This window comes from Triturus cristatus, chromosome 7 (genome assembly GCF_964204655.1).
Source record: "Triturus cristatus chromosome 7, aTriCri1.1, whole genome shotgun sequence".
Lineage (NCBI taxonomy): Eukaryota > Metazoa > Chordata > Amphibia > Caudata > Salamandridae > Triturus > Triturus cristatus.
The window spans coordinates 364,562,913-364,581,456 of NC_140590.1; positions in this window are offsets into that span (position 1 = coordinate 364,562,913).

Sequence of the window (18,544 nt, forward strand, 5' to 3'; positions counted from 1 at the left end):
TCTGCCCCCTTTATATGTTTTACACACTTATTCCCCTTGCTTCTTCAGCCTCGCTTCTACCGTGGCAGAAAATGGCCGCAAACAGTTCCTGGTTTCGAATATAGACAGACACTCGACAGCCAATTAGCATTCAGCGCGCGATCGGGAGGGTGCGCACTCGGTTCGGGGAGGGTGTGCTTACGGTGCGGGTAGGGTCCGCGGATCCTCCCCGGCCATGGATATATATGTACTTTTAACTCTAATTTTCTCAGGAACTACTGAATGGATTCACACCATTTATGCAAAAGGCACGAGTCTGAACTGAGGACTACCTCTTTGCCAAATTTGGTGTAATTCCGTTCAGGGGTTCAGGCTGTAGCTGCGTCAACAGATCCTATGGGAAATTGCATGGGGAAAACGCGTTTTGGGACCCCCCTTTTTTCTCGGCCCCCGCTTGACGAATCACCACGTAACTTTCAGGGTAGGAGCGGAGCGGAGCTGGCCGAAAGTATGGAAAATTTCGCGAAGATTTGTCAACCGGCGCCAGACTTATTGGGAATAGAATGTTGCGGATTTCCTATGGAAAATAGGTCGTAACTATAACTATCTACTGCCAACCGCCAGTAGATAATATATATATATATATATATATATATGGTCAAATATTTACCTTTGCCAAGCGCTACGATGCACTGAGAAAATCTAAATTTCGTAACGTGGAAGAAGTATCAACATCATCAAAATCTACCGAGGGCCCACACAATTGTATGGCCAATACCCCCCAATCAGAAGTCAGTTCAGGGGAAGGTAGCGAATCTGAATCGGAAATGCGCAATGCCACAATGATGGGATCAAAATCTAAGCCATCACCAGGAGAGGAGCTTATTTTTTTATGCCAAGAACGAAGGCAGACACTACGTCCAAGGCCTCCAACAAATCTAGCACCTCCAACTACAAGCGGCGGCAGAGGCGTAAAGCAAACATTAAACGAACAAAAACAAATCAGAAGAAGAGGACGTGGATATTGGAGAAACAAACAATAATTGACGAACAAGTAGAAAATACAATTATCAACCTATCCAATATCGAACTGAAAAAACAAGAAACAAACATCTTAGGGCTTGGTCTTTCATACGCACCACAAACCAACTTTGATTACGCTGCAACAAGACTTGATTTATACAAAGGGGTACGCAAATTGAAATTGAAAAAGCATTTTTTGATTAACACACCAAATCAAGTGGCCAATATTGAAACCATAACATCTGATAAGAAGCGAAGTGCAACAACTTTGACCCAATCTGATGTACCCTTGTTGCAAATCATGCAAAAACTCAGTGTAGAAAGTAACCAAGGAAATGATACCCCAAAAGTAAGCCCATTCAAACCTAAATCCTCCTTCAATCCAATCATGATACGCGACTCCATTAACATTTTTCACGAAGCTGTAACCACGCAAATGAAAGATTTACACAGGACGACACAATCAAAGATTACAAAATCCAAAAAATTGAATCAACAATATAGATTGCTAACATCTAAACTACAAAAAAATAAGGAAATTGTAATCCGCAATAGTGACAAAGGCGGCAATATCGTAATCTGGCCAATAAGCTTATACAACAAGGAAGCTTATAAACAATTGAATGACTGAACATGTTACACACGAACTACCATGGCCAATTTGAAATCCACGTATAAAGAATTCCATCTTAAGCTTGCCAAATGGAAAAGTGCACTATTGATCAGCAATGATGAATATAAATACTTAAAGAATGATAATCCTACAACTCCTACTATATATTTCATTCCAAAAATTCATAAAAGTTACAACGATCCTCCCGGGAGACCAATAATCAGTGCCAGAAACAGTTTGGTTGAACATACAACAAAATACATCGATTACTATTTACAAGATTTTGTGCAGAATTTGCCATCATATGTGAAAGATACTAGTGACTTCCAAAGAAAGATTTCGGATTTTGTGTGGCAGGATGATTTTTATCTAATGGCATTGGATGTTACCTCCCTATACACCAGTATTAAGCACACGGATGGCCTTACAGCAATCCAACATTATCTATCGCAAAGATCTATACAGCACCAGGAACACAATAATATGCTAACCAAAATGATTGGATTCTGTCTATGCAATAACATTTTTATGTTTAATAGCCAGCTGTACCAACAAACTAGAGGTGTAGCCATGGGGGCCAGCTTCTCACCGAGTTATGCCTGTCTTCATATGGGCAGATGGGAGGAGCTGGTCCTCAGGGAGGAATTTGGTGAATATGTTAATAACAATGTTAAATTATGGCTTAGATATATTGATGATCTATTTGTAGTATAGCAAGGTACACTACAACAAGCAAATGAATTCATTGATAAGATTAATGTCAATAGTATCAATTTACAGTTCACGGCAAACATTAGTCATTCACAAGTTGAATTCTTAGATACACAAATATACATAAGCAACAACAAAATTGAAACCCGCCTATTTAGAAAAAAGACAGCGGGTAACTCCACGCTCCATGCAACAAGCGCACACCCGAAACATCTTATCAACAGCATACCCTACGGGGAAATGCTGCGGCTCAGGCGCATATGTAGCAACAACCAAGACCTGAAGGTAGCACAAGGTGAAAGTAAAATTCGTTTCAAACAACGTGGCTACCAATCTGATGTCATTGACAATGCTATGCAAAAGTCTATGACTTGGAGCAGGGAGGATGCTATTAAAGGTAAAAAAAACTAAGAATATCAGCTGTTATAACATCACTGTTAGCAACACAAAATCTGATGCCATTAATGAGGAATTCCGTCTAATCATCAAATACAGCCAACAACACAAAGCATTAAACAAAATTATCCAGCAAAATTGGCCGCTGGTACGCAGTGATCCAGTGATTGGACCCCTGCTACCGCAGAGGGTGTCCATCACTTACAGCAAAGCTCCCTCAATGAGGGACATACTGGTTAAAACAAGTCCAGAGGTCATTGACAACAGTAGCTGGATGCAATCCGGTAAAGGATTTTTCAGATGTAAAACATGTAAAGCATGTATTCAGGGAGTTAATACCAACACATACAAAACGCCTTTTAGTGATCGAAACTATAAAATATCTAAACTTTTGACATGCAAGACAGAATATGCGGTATATGTACTTTCATGCCCTTGTGATTTACGTTACATAGGCAGTACCAAATTACCTGTCTTTAAACGTATCCTCCAACATCTAAGAGCCATCACAAATCAGGATAACACCTATCCAGTGGCACGACATTTCAGGGAACATCACAAATCTGATAATCATAACCTGAAATACTTTGTAATAGATGCTGTCCCACCAAGCAGGAGAGGAGGTGACCGAGAAAGCAAATTAAGAAAATTAGAAACTCGGTACATCTTACAATTAGACACTAAGCAACCTGCAGGACTTAATGCCACGGAGGATCTTTACACATGTTTGATTTAATGTCTTATTACAAAACCATACGATGACTAGAGTAAACCTCGCTCATTGTTAATTTTTTAACATCATTTGAATCATGTATTATCGAACTGTCTTTTATCAATGGATCCTCATTTGATCTTCAACAAAACACGATATTTTAATATTTATTGTGGTTTTATAAGGTTTTTTAAGATAACAAAAAATCATGTTTTACTGTATTTATATTTGAACAAATATGGTTTTATCGTGCACCTATCCATATTTTATATTTTATATTGAATGGATGGACAGATATTTTTAGGTCATATTACCTTTTATCTATTCATTTGTATTTTGCACAATTGATATGCACTGATATACATGCACTTTAAATGTGCGCTTCTTCAAATTTATTTATGAGGTGGACAACCAGACATCACACTAGGTGATCCACCTCACAGTAATGAAGATTGAGGATCTCAAAGGTTCAGGGTGGACAAGCTCTAGATGATTTAATGCCTCCTTGCCTAAAATTGATGAAATTGTTCACATCAAATATGCATTGTACAACATTCAATACGAGAGGATTATGGGCAAGCTAGCCACAAATTTTTAGGCAATGTTGGATTTCACTCCACGATCGGATGTATGAACATGTAAATAAATTAACATGGTATAAAATAGAGCATGGCATAAAATGAGAAAAAAAGAGTAAGATATAAACAAAATTAAATTAGCTGCACTGCTCTATGAATTAAAACGTCTCAACATGCACATACTGCTCCTTTGCACATACTTTGCACATAACACTTTGCACACTTACAAAAAAATTCTTTGTAGTTTTGTTGTTTATGCTTTTAAATAATTATACCACGATGAACAAATATAGTGCATTGAATGGAGTCAGTCACAACATTGACATGAGGGACAAGGGGGTATTTTACCGATATATTTGTCTCATTTTCAAATATGATCATTATTGACTATGGAAATTTGTTTTAGCACATTATAATATATATGATTGAAATTAGCATATATATGGAACAAAATAACAAATGTATAAATATGTGACATCACAATGGATATTAGAAAATAATTTCGGCAAGTAGCGAAATCCCGCTTTTTACATTGTGCAACAAAGTCTTCTATGTCTATTAGAAACTAGCATTGTGAGGATATGGGATCCAAGGCGCCTACCTAGCGTGTAAACACTACAAGTCCCAGCAACCCCGGAACCCGGAAGTGGGCGACCATAAAAAGACGTCACGCACGGCAGAAGGCGTGCGATATTTTGAAACCCTGAATCCCTTTACCGCCGTTCAGAGCTTGGCGACCCGGCGGAAAGAGAGAGTAAATCACAGAGGCTGACGGACCACAGGAATCCACTTTCCCCGTCCCTCGGAGCAAGACGCCCAGGCGGGGAGCGTCAGTGGAGGAGTCGCGGCTACCGAAGAGGAAGCAGGTGAGAGGTATCGGAGCTCGGACGAGCTCAACTGCCTGCGCCTCGCAGACCTCGAGAACAGCCGTCCCTGTGTGGCATTAGCTTAGGCTCGGTAGAGCCTTTTCGCATCGCGCTGAGTAGAGTGCCTGATTACTTCCAGCTCGGAAGAGCTTATCTAAGTTGTGACCACGCTCGGAGGAGCGAGCTTTCATTTTCAGCCCATTAGAGCTGAACACCCAGAACCGCGCTGAGAGAAGCGCTACTTATGTTTGCAGCTCGGAGGAGCTTATCTAAGTTGTGACCACGCTCGGAGGAGCGAGCTTTCATTTTCAGACCATAGGAGCTTAACCCACAGAACCGCGCTGAGAGAAGCGCGACTCATGTTTCCAGCTCGGAGGAGCTAACTGATATAGCCGCGCTGGCGGAGCGCGATCACTGGGGGTCTCAGTTCGAAGGAACTCACCTTGTCTGCCAACGCGTGGAGCCCTACGCATCTATAGGAGAGCGAGACATTGGGCGGGGTAGAGTTTCTCTAGCTAGGGAAGACCACACCAGAACTTAGCGTGTTGATACTCACCAGGTGAAGGAGCGCTACTACGTAGGGTCTCCAGGTGGCGGTGCTCTCACCGTGGAAGCCAACTGTTGGTTGTCTTTTATCCTTTCGCAGTAAGCGAGGAGATACTCACTCACTACGAGGGTCTGATGTCAGATCCGTAACTGAATAGCAGGAGGGCTCCATCTGATTCATTGAAAGGAGTCTGGTATGGTGAATGATTGTGGGTGTTATCACGGGATGTGAGGTCTACGCCCTCAATAACTTTAGTAATCACCGGTACTAGTGAGACCTAAAGAGAGTAGACTGTTTTTTGTTGTCAACATTGGTTATGTATTGTCTTTTCAGAATCTTGTCCCTGCTGACCCTTCCCCCCATCCTTTCCCTCGCCTGATCCCCTCTGGGCTCTGTAACCTATGGTTGGAGTCCGGGAAGATCTGGAGGTGGACCTCTATATCATCGCCCGGATCCTGAGGAGTTCTGCAACCTGACAAGCATGTCATCAGTATCAAGTGGTTTCAATTGTATTTGCACTTTCACTTTAAATAAGATCCTTCTCTCTCATGCCACTATCATGTGATCAAGGATCAAGCGAGCCGAAACACGTAATGGCGACTGAGAAATAAAGAAGATTTTTGCACTTATATTTGGGTCCGTGTCCATCTCTCGGGAGAGCCGCCTTTGGAATTTAGCAGTGGAATACTTGTGATATATATATATATATATATATATATATATATATATATATATATATATATATATTCAGTGAAAAAACCATAGGTTTCACACATGTTATAGTTAGCTGGACATTTTACTCGTAAAAAACCAATGAAATTCCCCCGTTATAGTTAGTTCAGCTAACTATAACTCGCGCGCCCGCAATGAACTGCTGATGAGGTCACATATTACATCACTCATGACATGGTCAGTGACATCACTCATGACATCACTGATGACATCTCAAATGACATCACTGATGACATCATCCAGTGAATGTGTGTTTTTCTGAAAATTAAATATGTTTTATATATGTATATCTCAAGGTCGATGGAAGAATAAATGGGTATATAAGTGTCTAAATGGATGATTTGTTTTTGAAAAATTGATTGTTTAACTGACTGATTAAGTGTATCATAGTGAATACATGTTTTAGTGAGTAATGTTTAAATATGTATATATCTGTATCAGTCTCTCACTTTGTGTATAAGTGGCTGCATGGGTTGGTGAGTAGCTACATGGGTGTCTATATAGGTTATTAGTTGGTTTTTTGAGTATCAGTCTGAGTGTCTGCATGGTTCGGTGGGGGGTATTACGTAGTGCATAGGTGTATGAATGAGTGACTCACTGTTTGTATGTGTTGAACACAGCATGTGTGCAGGACTGTATGGGTGGATGAGTGTGTGCATGGATGTGTTATTGAGTGAATGACTGTCTCAATAGTGTCTTTATGAGTAACTACATATGTTTTAAACTAGTATATGTGACTATTGGTGTATATATGTGAGTATATGTGAGAGTGAGAGATTGAAAGAGTTCTTGTATGAATAAGTATGTGTTTCTATAAGTGATTGTTTAAAAGACTAAGTATGTGTAAGTTTCCGTAGAAGTAAGTGTGGTGGTGTGTGTATAACTGTATATGCAAGTAAATGTATGTTTGATTCTTTGTTAGCATGAGTGACTATGTGTGTGAGTAACTCTATGGATGAGTGGCATTGTGTAACAGGATGTATAGGTGTATGAGTACATATGATAAGTGAGTACATGTATGAGTGACTGTATTGGACTGTTGGTGAATGAGTGGATGTGTATGTGGATCTTAGAATTACTGAAGAGGTTGTTGTAACTGTTATTGGTATGTCCATTGTTTTGTAAATTTTAGTCTCTATTTTTGAATGTGTGTATTAAAGGTTTTATTAGGGGAAGAGGAGGTCTGCCACTCTATCACAAGGATGATGTCATCAGTGAGGTCATCAGTGATGTCATTTGAGATGTCATCAGTGATGTCATGAGTGATGTCACTGACCATGTCATGAGTGATGTAATATGTGACGTCATCAGCAGTTCATTGCGGGCGCGCGAGTTATAGTTAGCTGAACTAACTATAACGGGGGAATTTCATTGGTTTTTTACGAGTAAAATGTCCAGCTAACTATAACATGTGTGAAACCTATGGTTTTTTCACTGAATTTCTAAGGTTTTTTAAATGCTAATTCCTAACTATAACGTGTATGAAACCTATGGTTTTTTCACTGAATTTCTAAGGTTTTTTAAATGCTAATTCCTAACTATAACGTGTGTGAAACCCATGGTTTTTTCAGTGAATTTGCAAGGTTTTTTAAATGCTAATTCCTAACTATAACGTGTGTGAAACCCATGGTTTTTTCAGTGAATTTGCAAGGTTTTTTAAATGCTAATTTTTTTTTTTCTTCTATTTTTTCTAACATATTTTTATTTTAATTTTCTTACCTTTTATAAAGACTATGATTACATTTTTAAAATTCTTTAATATGTTTTTTTTTATATATTTTTTAAAATAAACATGTAAAATTTATTTGCAGTACTTTTTTTCTATTTTTTTTTAATTTTTTTAGTACGCGTACCGTAAGCTCACGGTAAGCGTACGGTTTACGCAACGTCCGTAATTTTCCTACGCTGCTTGCGTATAGTTACGCAATTTGCGTAGCCGCGCGTACTCCGCGTGGGACGCGTACGCGTGTACGCTACACGCGCACGTTACGCGGAAGTGCCGGGAGTGACTGTTATGCGCATGCGCGCAAGCGCGTGTCTTTTTTACGCGCATGCGCACTTTTGCCGTAAGCGTACCGTAAGCGTACCGTAAGCGTACGGTAGGTCATGTGATCATGAAACACAACTTTTGATTGGTTGAAACTACTTTCAGTTCTAGAACTCTCCTACACCACACCCATTCCCCTCATTTCTGCTTGTGATCCCTTGGGAGAAGGAGCTGGTTTGTCTTTGGGATACGATGGCAGAACAGCAGAGCTCTTCTGAGAGTGAGGCTAGCACTAGCAGCACTGTCTTGAGGCAGAGATCGAGGAAACAAAAGCCCTCTTATGTATGGGATTATTTTACTTTTCCTGAAGGCCAGCAAAAGGTAAATGCACCCTTAGTGACTTGTAAGCTGTGTAAGCGTGTACTTTCTAGAGGTAATCCTAACAGGAAGTATTCCTTTGGGAATCACACCATGAAGAGACACCTCCAGGATGTACACAGAAGGACACATGGTCATCTTTTTGGAGGTAACTCTTCAGAAAGACAAGCCAGTACATCCACAGCAGCTCAGCCTGAACCATCATCTGCAGGGCTGACTCCTTCTTCTGCAGGTCAGGTGAGCCCTTCATCTGTGGGGGGAGAATCTCCTTTTGCTGGCCCTCTGGAAATCAACCCTCGATTTCGGAAGGTTGATATTCGATGCACATTTTGTCAAGATCTAATTTGCTATAGGGAGACCAGTGTTTCCCTAGTGAACAACAAAATAGATCAACACATTTGTCGCTTTGAATAATTTTCCCATGCTTCCTTTCCTCTGTCCCTGCATGAACACAACGGTTCTTTTAAGAGCCAACCTTATCTTTCATCTTTTTTTTACATATGTTTTTAAAAACTTTTTTTTATTTTTTTTTACCGTACGCGTACGGTGCGCGTACTTTTTTTTTTTTTTTTTTTAAAAACACTAAAAATCAATAAACACATTACAAGGTCCTTGAGAGACTACAATTATTATTATTGACTTACCATACTCACTGAAAAAATATTTATTCATTTGTTTTTTTTAAAAATAGTTTTAAAAATGTTTGTAGTTTTCGAAAATTTTCTATATCTATCTGGAAAAAAAGAAAAAAGTATTAATATTTTTAAAACATTTTATAATACAGTACACATATTTACATTTTTTTCCATAAAATATTTTTGCCTTATTTTTGCTGTTTTCAGAATATATTGCATTTCACTATAAATTGTGAAAGCAATTGCATTCATCATTTTACAGCGGGCAAAAAAAAATAACAATCACAAAGATTGTATTAAAAAAGCCCTGATTCTTTTTTTACTTAAACTTAACATTATAGAAATGCATAATATTCTAAAAAAATATCATCTAATACCAATACTTATTTCTTTAAAATACCGTCTGATATGTTTGTTTCAGAAGTATAATCACAATATTATATCTCAAATAACTCCAAAATACATCTGATTTCATTTCCTTTAGACCAAATAGTAATTTTAAAATTCTTTTTTGATTAAATTTCCAATGGTAATCCAATAAAATTCGAAAGTTTTATTTGTACAGATCTCACCGATTCTCTGTAACAATTCCTTTATTGTATTTAAATATATTACTACATTTCTTTTCACAATAGTCACAAAACGAAATTTCTATGCCAATTTGAATGCACACTAACTGCTCTTTTTTTTGGGCAAGTGAAAATCACTTTTACAAACTGTCACATTATGAAACCACTTTTCAGATTTTTTAAAAAGCCCATGTCCAGACTGCTACACTACAGCAAGGGCAACCAGCCTTAGTGATGCTGAATGTATTTGCATTACAGACTGAAACCTGAAAACCCCACTCGCTTGTAAATACTGTGCATGACTATACATGGCAAGCACATGGGTGTGTGCTAAGACTCTGCTTCTTCCCCCAAAAATTCGCTCCCCCTTTCCATCTAATGCAACTGTGAAATCACCAGAGCAAGACGCAATAAATCTCTGCCTATAATTCCTCTCTGCACACAGAGTCATGTTTTCACATTAGTCCCAAAACGAAATTTCTTTGCCAATTTGAAAGCACACTTACTGCTCTTTTTTTTTTCGGCGCAAGTGAAAATCACTTTTACAGACTGACACATTATGAAACCACTTTTTTTGATTTATTTAAATGCACATGTCCAAACTGTTTTTTCAGACCACCACCATGTGTATTCTCGGTGACTGCCTACACTCCAGCAAGGGCAACCAGCCTTAGTGATGCTGAATGTATTTGCATTACAGACTGAAACCTGAAAACCCCACTCGCTTGTAAATACTGTGCATGACTATACATGGCAAGCACATGGGTGTGTGCTAAGACTCTGCTTCTTCCCCCAAAAATTCGCTCCCCCTTTCCATCTAATGCAACTGTGAAATCACCAGAGCAAGACGCAATAAATCTCTGCCTATAATTCCTCTCTGCACACAGAGTCATGTTTTCACATTAGTCCCAAAACGAAATTTCTTTGCCAATTTGAAAGCACACTTACTGCTCTTTTTTTTGGGCAAGTGAAAATCACTTTTACAAACTGTCACATTATGAAACCACTTTTCAGATTTTTTAAAAAGCCCATGTCCAGACTGCTACACTACAGCAAGGGCAACCAGCCTTAGTGATGCTGAATGTATTTGCATTACAGACTGAAACCTGAAAACCCCACTCGCTTGTAAATACTGTGCATGACTATACATGGCAAGCACATGGGTGTGTGCTAAGACTCTGCTTCTTCCCCCAAAAATTCGCTCCCCCTTTCCATCTAATGCAACTGTGAAATCACCAGAGCAAGACGCAATAAATCTCTGCCTATAATTCCTCTCTGCACACAGAGTCATGTTTTCACATTAGTCCCAAAACGAAATTTCTTTGCCAATTTGAAAGCACACTTACTGCTCTTTTTTTTTTCGGCGCAAGTGAAAATCACTTTTACAGACTGACACATTATGAAACCACTTTTTTTGATTTATTTAAATGCACATGTCCAAACTGTTTTTTCAGACCACCACCATGTGTATTCTCGGTGACTGCCTACACTCCAGCAAGGGCAACCAGCCTTAGTGATGCTGAATGTATTTGCATTACAGACTGAAACCTGAAAACCCCACTCGCTTGTAAATACTGTGCATGACTATACATGGCAAGCACATGGGTGTGTGCTAAGACTCTGCTTCTTCCCCCAAAAATTCGCTCCCCCTTTCCATCTAATGCAACTGTGAAATCACCAGAGCAAGACGCAATAAATCTCTGCCTATAATTCCTCTCTGCACACAGAGTCATGTTTTCACATTAGTCCCAAAACGAAATTTCTTTGCCAATTTGAAAGCACACTTACTGCTCTTTTTTTTTTCGGGGCAAGTGAAAATCACTTTTACAGACTGACACATTATGAAACCACCATGTGTAACTACAACAAAAACAATTTCCATTTCTATTATTCATTTCTTAAGTTACCACATACATCCCCTCTCAAACTGTAAACTCACCTTTAAAATTAGTTAGTTGTGAAAGAAATGTGACACTCAAACAGCAGATTATCAGAGCCAGGATCTCTGTTGTGTTCACCTCTCTCCTCTCAGCAGAACCAGATAATGGCAAACTTTCCCTCTATTTTTCCACACATATACTTGTAAGTTTCAAATCTCAGTGCTTCCCCCTTTTTTTCAAATGTAATCACACATTTCTATTGGTTGAAAACCAACCCTTTTCCAGAAGTACCCTTCCCCCAACTTGACTTCTGCCTAGTACCCTTCCCCCAACTTGACTTCTGCCTGCTACCATAGCAACAGCTCATGGAACACTGCTGTGTTGAGTTAGGTCAGAAGTTCGCCAAACAATGTTTCAATTCCACAGAGCAAGAGTGCTTGACTTTTCAAACCTAACAGCAAATCCATAGTACTGTTCTTTGGTTACACATTTTTTTTTACCAATACAAAACATGCTTCTATTAATTTACACATACAGCCTAGTTTTTATTCTAGAATGGTATGAAACAGCCAATCAGTTCTTTTTGTTTTGAAAAAAATATGTATGCCTCCATTTCCAAACTGTCTTTCTTTTCATATTGCCATTCTACTGAAAGACACCTCCTGAGTGCATCCAGTTCTCCTTTGAAGATGTTCACAGTGTGGATTGTAGGGCACAGCTATGTCTTCTGGAGTGAAAAGTTTGCAGAGAAAACAGGTATGGTGAGAGACCTTGCTTTGCCAAATGTAGACATTAAATGGATTGGTCAGAGAGGGTTAAAGTGGCACCAATTGATGCCATTGGTGAAATCCTTCATTCAAATCCAACACCCTGACCTCATAATAGTGCACTGTGGTGGCAATGACCTAGGCACTTTGACTGGGGTAGGTCTGGAAATGCTTATGAAGGACACCTTTGCACAACTGTTTACACTTTTCCCTAAAACTGCCTTTGTGTTTTCCAACATATGCCAAAGGCAAAAATGGAACTGGTCCAATCATTTCTGTCCACAGATTGACAAAGCAAGAAAGCACGTCAACAAATCTGTTTCTGCTTTCCTCCGTGACTATGGTATGGGTGCCATTTACCACAACAACTTGCGTTATGACATGCAAGACATTTATAGAGGAGATGGTGTGCACTTCAATGATGAAGAGAACAGAGTCTTCCTCTTGAACCTTAGACTCTGCATCGGTACTTACTTGTAGGTACCACTAAAGAAATGACTTCATAAACACAACAGCTCTTTTTAGAGCTCCCTAATATCTAAACTCTTAAATCTGCTTTTCATTTATTTATTTTTATTTTTTTTACCGTACGCTTACCGTAAGCTTACCGTACGCGTACCCCGTGATTTTTTTTAAAATCAATAAATGTTTTTTTTGTACTTTTCTGTCCTTCTTTGACACCCTTACAAATGTTAGGGGGTCTGTAACTCTCCTCATTGCCCCCTTTCCTTGTTTTCACTCTTTTTTTTCAGAGTGAAATACACAAAATGGCGGCCGCCGCTTCCTGGTTTCGACCGATTCGAATGTTTACTAAGATCTAAGAGCCAATCAGAATCGCGCTCGCGCACGCCACCGTACGCTTACCGTAAGCGTACGGTAAGCGTACCGTAAGCGGGCTCAGATATATATATTGATTTAAAGGCTATTTTCTCAGAATCTACTGAACAGATTTACACCAAACCTACAAAAGGCACTTCCTTGACCTAGGGACTACCTCTCTGCCAAATTTTGAGTAATTCTGTTCAGCCGTTCGGGCTGTAGCTCGTTCTAAAGGTCCTATGGAAAAATGCATGGGAAAAACGCGTTTTGGGACCCCCCTTTTATCTCAGCCCCCGCTTGACGGATCCCCCCGAGACTTTCAGGGTAGGAGCGGAGCGTAGCGCCCCACCTATTTTGAGAAATTCGCGAGGATTCGTCGACCGGCGCCAAAGTTATTCAAAATAGAATGTTGAGGTTTTCCTATGGAAACGTGGTCCTAACTATAACTACCTACTGGCGACCGCCAGTAGGTAATATATATATATATATATATATATATATATATATATATATATATATATATTACCTACTGGCGGTCGCCAGTAGGTAGTTATAGTTAGGACCCCTTTTCCATAGGAAATCCGCAACATTCTATTTTGAATAACTTTGGCGCCGGTCGATGAATCCTCGCGAATTTCTCAAAATAGGTGGGGCGCTATGCTCCGCTCCTACCCTGAAAGTCTCGGGGGGATACGTCAAGCGGGGGCTGAGATAAAAGGGGGGTCCCAAAACGCGTTTTTCCCATGCATTTTTCCATAGGACCTTTAGAACGAGCTACAGCCCGAATGGCTGAACAGAATTACTAGAAATTTGGCAGAGAGGTAGTCCCTATGTCAAGGCAATGCCTTTTGTAGGTTTGGTGTAAATCTGTTCAGTAGATTCTGAGAAAATAGCCTTTAAATCAATATATATATCTGAGCCCGCTTACGGTACGCTTACCGTACGCTTACGGTAAGCTTACGGTACGCGTACGGTGGCGTGCGCGAGCGCGATTCTGATTGGCTGTTAGATCTTAGTAAACATTCGAATCGGCCGAAACCAGGAAGCGGCGGCCGCCATTTTGTGTGTTTCACTCAGAAAAAAAAGAGTGAAAACAAGAAAAGGGGGCAATGAGGAGAGTTACAGACCCCCTTACATTTGTGAGGGGGTCAAAGAAGGACAGAAAAGTACAAAGAAAACATTTATGGATTTTAAAAAAAATCACGGGGTACGCGTACGGTAAGCTTACGGTAAGCGTACGGTAGAAAAAAAAAATAAAAAAATAAATGAAATTCAGATTTAAGTGTTTAGATATTAGAGGGCTCTAAAAAGAGCTGTTGTGTTTATGAAATGATTTTTTAGTGGTACCTACAAGTAAGTACCGATGCAGAGTCTAAGGTTCAAGAGGAAGACTCTGTTCCCTTCATCATTGAAGTGCACACCATCTCCTCTATAAATGTCTTGCATGTCATAACGCAAGTTGTTGTGGTAAATGGCACCCATACCATAGTCACGGAGGAAAGCAGAAACAGATTTGTTGACGTGCTTTCTTGCTTTGTCAATCTGCGGACAGAAATGATTGGACCAGTTCCATTTTTGCCTTTGGCATATGTTGGAAAACACAAAGGCAGTTTTAGGGAAAAGTGAAAACAGTTGTGCAAAGGTGTCCTTCATAAGCATTTCCAGACCTACCCCAGTCAAAGTGCCTAGGTCATTGCCACCACAGTGCACTATTATGAGGTCAGGGTGTTGGATTTGCATGAAGGATTTCACCAATGGCATCAATTGGTGCCACTTTAACCCTCTCTGACCAATCCATTTAATGTCTACATTTGGCAAAGCAAGGTCTCTCACCATATCTGTTTTCTCTGCAAACTTTTCACTCCAGAAGACATAGCTGTGCCCTACAATCCACACTGTGAACATCTTCAAAGGAGAACTGGATGCACTCAGGAGGTGTCTTTCAGTAGAATGGTAATATGAAAAGAAAGACAGTTTGGAAATGGAAGAAAACAAAGCAAGTAGTCCAAGCTGAGAATATTCAACACAATACTTTACTGACTCCTAAAAAGAAATGAAACTAAAAAGGAGGGCTTTATGAATTTCCTTATTATTTAATGGAAATGAATTTATTTCATATTTCAAAGCATAATTTTGCGCAAAGAAATTTCTTTTGTTGCGCTAAGGTCTTATATACAAAAATTTTTTTACAAAACATATATTATAATCACCAACAATTAATAATCCCCTGGAAACAAAATGGAAAATATGTACAAACATCATCAAACACTCATGGCCATTATACTCATGCATACACAGCAAACATACAAAAACTATCAAAAACAAAATCCTTGTGGTGACCTTCTTTCCCTTGTACCATCAATTACAACTCAGTTTGAATGTTCAGAAAACATTTCATTATTACATTGTCCACAATGAATATGACCAATTGTTTTTTAAACTTTACAAAAAAGAGAAAATTTTTGAAAGCGGTGCAACACAAGGAGAATGAGAACTGGTCGACGCGTTTCGAACCCCAGAATTTAAGGGTTCTCCTCAGGACCAACCAATTTCTGTAATGAACAATGACAAAGATTTAGAATGTGAAATTGGACTTAGAAAAGCTACAGAGCACTTAACAGGGCTTAGCAAAACCCACCTTAAAGCGTGAAAATCTATCTGCCTGAAGTGGATGCAAATCGTTCCCAATCCAGAGGGACCTAAACCAAAAAAAGTACCAAAACCAACTAGATTAAAATTGACTTTACTAACCAAGACTACACACATAGCACATGACACACAACGGACTATAGACAAAGGTTAGAGATATTTGCTCAACTTACTGCAAGAAGAGAACGTATCCTCTTTTCCGGCTGCCAATAATTGAATCCTTATGTATCTAAAGGGAGAGGGGGAGGTCGATAAATACAAGAAGGAGGTACTCCGTCAATTGGGAGACGTGACTTGTTACCGGAAAATTACAAAAGATCCAACTAAAGAACTACAAGACCAACTATTTCATATCATAGAGGAAGGCTTTTCACAAGGATTCGTTGGACCAAAAGAGCGCCTGTTCCTGAAAAATATGAACCCAAGGATACCGGTCTTCTATGCCTTACCCAAACTCCATAAAAATGAATTGGACCCCCCAGGACGACCCATAGTGTCTGGATGTGAATCACTTATTGAGCCAGTGGCTCAATATATTGACTTTTTTCTGAAACCATTCATCAAGCTGATTCCGGCACATTTGAAAGACACCACTGCTTTCTTGAATAGAATTATATCCGTGCATTTCGACAAAAATACACAATTGATGGTTACAATGGATGTGGTGTCACTCTACACCCAAATCCCACAAGATCAAGCTTTGGAGGCTTTAGAGTGGTTTTTAAATCTAAGAGAACGACCAGTACAAGTCCCCACGGAATTTCTCCTTTCATTGGCTAAGTTTGCACTATCAAAAAATTACTTTTCCTTTGACTCCGAGTTCTTCTACCAAACACGAGGCGTGGCCATGGGTTGTCCTTTCGCACCGGAGTTGGCAGTTTTATACATGGGTTTATATGAAAATAATTTCATATATAACAACAACCCGTTTGCTGCTAATATTTCTAACTACATGCGTTACATCGATGACATTTTCTTAATTTGGACTGGTACACAGCAATCACTGGACGAGTTTATCTGTTGGCTCAATGGAAGATCAAATGATATTAAATACAGTTGTATCTCGTCAAATGATTCAATTACTTTTCTGGACGTCAAGGTAGTAGTTTCTGATGGAGAGCTCGAAACCACACTTTTCAGAAAAGATACAGATCGAAATAAGGCCCTTCATTTCACGAGCAACCATCCTCGTAGTCTAAGACAAAATCTACCCTATGGTCAGTTCTTGCGAATTCGCAGGAACTGCACCAAAAAAGAAGAATATTTCAGGCATGCAAACAAGTTAAGAGATCGCCTCCTAGAGAGGGGATATCCAAAGAAATTAATCAAACATTCTTTAAAGAGAGCTTGGTGGACACCAAGAGAGACATTGCTGGAACAAAGGATTAAGAAGAAGGGAGACAGATCGGTCTGTGTGACAACATTTTGCCCTAACAGCCACCAACTCCGCAAACTCATCTTGGGAAATTGGCATTTAATCAAGGACCTCCATGAGGATTTTTCGAGACCCCCGATGTTTGCGTTCAAAAAGGAGAAGAGTGTAGCTAACTACATAGTACGTGCTGCCTTACCGAAAGAAGAACAGCGTACATTAAGGAGTATGCTCAACCTACCACCAGTTATGGGGCACCACAAATGTGGAACATGCATAAACTGTGACCAGACCATAGAGGGCGATGTTTTTTCATTCAACACCACGCACTGGAAACATAACACATTCAGCAATTGCAAAACGAAGAATGTCGTTTATGCAATAGTCTGTCCGTGTCCCAAACTGTACATTGGGAAGACAACGCAGGAGGTGCGACAACGCATTACTCAGCATAAATCGAGAATCAGACGTCGAGTTGAGAATGCCCCTTTAGTCCATCATTGGGTATCTCATTCACACAGTGAGACAGATCTGAGATGGACAGTTCTGTCCAAAATTGAAAGAGATCCACGTGGAGGTGATCTTGAAGGCCAATTAAGCCGTCGCGAGGCATTATTAATTATGAAATACAACACGGCTATTAATGGCCTCAATGAAGTCGCTGAGATCTTCAGACCAATTGGTTAATGAAAAAAGACATTTGTCCTCTGTCGCTGTCTCTACATCTTGGGCTTGCTCTGGTCTGCTGCTTTCATTGTTATACGATCATAAGTGATGGAGAATTCCGATCACTCGTTTTGGGGATGTCCGCCCCGAATCTTGTGTGCGTAGCAAAGGTATTGTTCTTAATATATAGACACAACTGTAAGGAAGAAGGTTTAAGCTCATCACCCGGAATCAGCATCCCATATTCAAAACATTGTTTCCCAGGGTCACTTAATTCCAGCCACGTTTTGTAAACACACACCTGTAGGTTTGCCATTCACAAAACTACAGGTCCCAGGAAGCTTTGCGCTTCTTAGAGTCCTAAGGAAAGCTGTAGGCAACCATTACCCACAAGGCTCTGTGCTTCCTCACTCGTGGATTGACAAAGTTGTGGACGGATGGAAAATGTTCTCCCGGTAAGCCTTTAGGGAAACAGGTATTAGTCATTCCTAGGAGATAGGAGCTCTGAGACGTCAGGTCGTTTTGTTTACTCACTTAGCCCGTTTCGTTCGCCTTTTCAGATTCCGGCGCGGGAAAAGCATCTTGAAGTTGACCGCAAGACTTATCTAAGTAAGTTCTTGACTGAATACAGCTGACTTCGGTCCAGTTTTTCAAATGCGCATGTG